Genomic DNA, 5000 nt, shown 5'->3' with positions numbered 1-5000 from the left:
GGTAATGGACTAACAGATAGTATCTGTATAAGACAGGGTAATGGACTAACAGACTGACAGACTAACAGATTGTCTCTGTATAAGACAGGGTAATGGACTAACAGACTGACAGATAGTCTCTGTATAAGACAGGGTAATGGACTAACAGGACTAACAGATAGTCTGTATAAGACAGGGTAATGGACTAACAGACTAACAGACTAGCAGATAGTCTGTATAAGACAGGGTAATGGACTAACAGACTAACGATAGTCTGTATAAGACAGGAAGTAATGGACTAACAGACTAACAGATAGTCTGTATAAGACAGGGTAATGGACTAACAGACTAACAGAGACTAACAGATAGTCTGTATAAGACAGGGTAATGGACTAACAGACTAACAGATAGTCTGTATAAGACAGGGTAATGGACTAACAGACTAACAGACTAACAGATAGTCTGTATAAGACAGGGTAATGGACTAACAGACTAACAGATAGTCTCTGTACAAGACAGGGTAATGGACTAACAGACTAACAGATAGTCTGTGTATAAGACAGGGTAATGGACTAACAGACTAACAGACTAACAGATAGTCTGTGTATAAGACAGGGTAATGGACTAACAGACTAACAGATAGTCTCTGTATAAGACAGGGTAATGGACTAACAGACTAGCAGATAGTATCTGTATAAGACAGGGTAATGGACTAACAGACTAACAGACTAACAGATAGTCTGTATAAGACAGGGTAATGGACTAACAGACTAACAGATAGTCTCTGTATAAGACAGGGTAATGGACTAACAGACTGACAGACTAACAGATAGTCTGTATAAGACAGGGTAATGGACTGCCAGACTAACAGACTAACAGATAGTCTCTGTATAAGACAGGGTAATGGACTAACAGACTAACAGATAGTCTCTGTATAAGACAGGGTAATGGACTAACAGACTAACAGATAATCTGTATAAGACAGGGTAATGGACTAACAGACTGACAGATAGTCTCTGTATAAGACAGGGTAATGGACTAACAGACTAACAGACCACGAGCTGACAAGATAAAAATCTGTCGTTCTGCCCCCTGAACAAGGCAGTTAACCCACTGTTCCCCCGCTAACACCGTCATTGTAAATAAGAATTTGTTCATAAGTGACTTGCCTAGTTAAATAAAAAATTAAAATTTGGTCAATATTTACTTAACTCCTCTTGAACTGCATTGTTGGTTAAGGGGTTTTGTAAGTAAGCATTTCACTGTGAGGTCTACTACACCTGTTGTATTCAGCATTTCACTGTGAGGTCTACTACACCTGTTGTATTCAGCATTTCACTGTGAGGTCTACTACACCTGTTGTATTCAGCATTTCACTGTGAGGTCTACTACACCTGTTGTATTCAGCATTTCACTGTGAGGTCTACTACACCTGTTGTATTCAGCATTTCACTGTGAGGTCTACTACACCTGTTGTATTCAGCATTTCACTGTGAGGTCTACTACACCTGTTGTATTCAGCATTTCACTGTGAGGTCTACTACACCTGTTGTATTGAGCATTTCACTGTGAGGTCTACTACACCTGTTGTATTCAGCATTTCACTGTGAGGTCTACTACACCTGTTGTATTCAGCATTTCACTGTGAGGTCTACTACACCTGTTGTATTCAGCATTTCACTGTGAGGTCTACACACCTGTTGTATTCAGCATTTCACTGTGAGGTCTACTACACCTGTTGTATTCAGCATTTCACTGTGAGGTCTAACATACCCTGTTGTATTCAGCATTTCACTGTGAGGTCTACTCACCTGTTGTATTCAGCATTTCACTGTGAGTGTCTACCACCTGTTGTATTCAGCATTTCACTGTGAGGTTTACTACACCTGTTGTATTCAGCATTTCACTGTGAGGTCTACTAAGCACCTGTTGTATTCAGCATTTCACTGTAAGGTCTCTACTACACCTGTTGTATTCAGCATTTCACTGTAAGGTCTACTACACCTGTTGTATTCAGCATTTCACTGTGAGGTCTACTACACCTGTTGTATTGAGCATTTCACTGTGAGGTCTACTACACCTGTTGTATTCAGCATTTCACTGTGAGGTCTACTACACCTGTTGTATTCAGCATTTCACTGTGAGGTCTACTACACCTGTTGTATTGAGCATTTCACTGTAAGGTCTACTACACCCCTGTTGTATTCAGCATTTCACAGTGAGGTCTACTACACCTGTTGTATTCAGCATTTCACTGTGAGGGTCTACTACACCTGTTGTATTCAGCATTTCACAGTGAAAGAAGGAGAGAGAGAGAGAGAGAGAGAGAGAGAGAGAGAGAGAGAGAGAGAGAGAGAGAGAGAGAGAGAAGGAGGGAGAGAGAGAGAGAGAGAGAGAGAGAGAAGACAGGAGGAGAGCGAGAGCGAGAGCGAGAGGAGGGAGAGAGAGAGAGAGAGAGAGACAGACAACAACAGAGAGAGAGACAAACACAACAACACACAGACAGAGAGAGGGAAAACACACACACCCACACACAGAGAGAGAGAAGAGAGAGAGAGAGAGAGAGAGAGAGAGAGAGAGAGAGAGAGAGAGAGAGAGAGGAGACAGAGAGAGAGGAGCGAGCGCGAGGAGCGAGAGCGAGAGAGAAGGAGGGAGAGAGAGAAGGAGAGAGAGAGAGACAGAGCGAGAGAGAGAGAGAGAGAGAGAGAGAGAGCGAGAGAGAGAGCGAGAGAGAGAGAGAGAGAGAGAGAGAGAGACAGAGAGAGAGAGAGAGATATAAAAGTGACAGGCCAGTGGTGTGTGTGTACGTGTGCGTGAGTGAGCGACCATGTCTCTTGTGTGTATGGGACTGCCATCTCCCCTCCTCTACCCCATCCACCTCCATGCAGCACTCCTGACCCCAGCCCTGCACCCCGCCCGGGAGGAGCCATCCTGGGGCAGAGAGGACGTTTCTCCCCTCCACGGGGGCAGTCAGTGTGAATCCGTCAGGCCCGCTTAGAGTCCTCCTGTGGGCGCCAGCGGCCCAGCAGGGCCCCTTATCCCTGGAGGTTGTGTTCCTTTGATAGCGCCCTCCCTCCTCCCCCAGAGACAGGTCATTGTGGCCCCCACAGCGGGGGGTCTTTCAGGGCTGGACTCTGAGTGAACATGCCAAGCCAGCACCATCATCTACATCACATCTCCCTCTGCTACACTACGACATGTTGTGGTCGAAGCGTAACGCCGATGGAAGGCCGATGGAACGCCGATGGAACGCCGATGGAACGCCCGATGGAACGCGGATGGAACGCGGATGAACGCGGATGGAACGCGGATGGAACGCTGATGGAACGCTGATGGAACGCGGATGGAACGCCGATGGAAAGCCGAAGGAACGCCGATGGAACGCGGATGGAACGCTGATGGAACGCGGATGGAACGCTGATGGAACACTGATGTCCTGACAGAATTGTTAGTAATGCTGATGGCAGCTGATGCTTAACGCTGATGGAAAGCTGATGAACACTGATGGAACGCTGATGGCTGATGGAACACGGATGTCCTGGCAGAGTGTTAGTTACAGGTCAGAGAGAGACAGTCTGTCTGTCTGTCTGTCTGTCTGTCTGTCTGTCTGTCTGTCTGTCTGTCTGTCTGCCTGCCTGCCTGTCTGTCTGTCTATATGTGGTTGAGGGTGTGATGGACATTCCCTTAAGAGTCTGGCTCTGGCTGTCACACACACACACACACACACACACACACACACACACACACACACACACACACACACACACACACACACACACACACACACACACACACACACACACACACAGGCTTAATTACGCCATAACTACCCAGAGGGCCTGTCGCCAAAGTACCCCCCCCACCACCTCCCCCCCAATTCACCATTCAGCCTCTAATACCCTGTCCACTGTCTGTCCCATGTAACCCTGTCCACTGTCTGTCCCATGTAACCCTGTCCACTGTCTGTCCCATGTAACCCTGTCCACTGTCTGTCCATGTAACCCTGTCCACTGTCTGTCCCATGTAACCCTGTCCACTGTCTGTCCATGTAACCCTGTCCACTGTCTGTCCCATGTAACCCTGTCCTCTGTCTGTCCATGTAACCCTGTCCACTGTCTGTCCATGTAACACTGTCCTCTGTCTGTCCATGTAACCCTGTCCACTGTCTGTCCATGTAACCCTGTCCACTGTCTGTCCATGTAACACTGTCCACTGTCTGTCCCATGTAACCCTGTCCACTGTCTGTCCCATGTAACCCTGTCCACTGTCTGTCCCATGTAACCCTGTCCACTGTCTGTCCATGTAACCCTGTCCACTGTCTGTCCATGTAACCCTGTCCTCTGTCTGTCCCATGAACCCTGTCCTCTGTCTGTCCATGTAACACTGTCCACTGTCTGTCCATGTAACCCTGTCCTCTGTCTGTCCCATGCAACCCTGTCCACTGTCTGTCCATGTAACACTGTCCACTGTCTGTCCCATGTAACCCTGTCCTCTGTCTGTCCATGTAACCCTGTCCACTGTCTGTCCATGTAACCCTGTCCACTGTCTGTCCCATGTAACCCCTGTCCACTGTCTGTCCCATGTAACCCTGTCCACTGTCTGTCCCATGTAACCCTGTCCACTGTCTGTCCCATGTAACCCCTGTCCACTGTCTGTCCATGTAACCCCTGTCCACTGTCTGTCCCATGTAACCCTGTCCACTGTCTGTCCATGTAACCCTGTCCACTGTCTGTCCCATAACCCTGTCCACTGTCTGTCCATGTAACCCTGTCCACTGTCTGTCCCATGTAACCCCTGTCCACTGTCTGTCCCATGTAACCCTGTCCACTGTCTGTCCCATGTAACCCTGTCCACAGTCTGTCCCATGTAACCCTGTCCACAGTCTGTCCATGTAACCCCACTGTCCACTGTCTGTCCCATGTAACCCTGTCCACTGTCTGTCCCATGTAACCCTGTCCACTGTCTGTCCATGTAACCCTGTCCACTGTCTGTCCCATGTAACCCTGTCCACTGTCTGTCCA

The 5000-nt window shown here is 48.0% G+C and overlaps 1 protein-coding gene across 1 annotated transcript in view; it reads right to left on the bottom strand.

The window, feature by feature from the left end:
- Positions 1-5000, bottom strand: part of LOC123724025 (slit homolog 2 protein-like) — a gene marked incomplete at its 5' end in the record, with an annotated part of 168906 nt that overhangs the window by 163377 nt on the left and 529 nt on the right.

Source organism: Salmo salar, unplaced genomic scaffold, assembly GCF_905237065.1.
Source record: "Salmo salar unplaced genomic scaffold, Ssal_v3.1, whole genome shotgun sequence".
Taxonomy (NCBI): domain Eukaryota; kingdom Metazoa; phylum Chordata; class Actinopteri; order Salmoniformes; family Salmonidae; genus Salmo; species Salmo salar.
The sequence above is the reverse complement of the archived record's forward strand: the minus strand, read 5'-3'. Positions and strand labels throughout refer to the sequence as shown.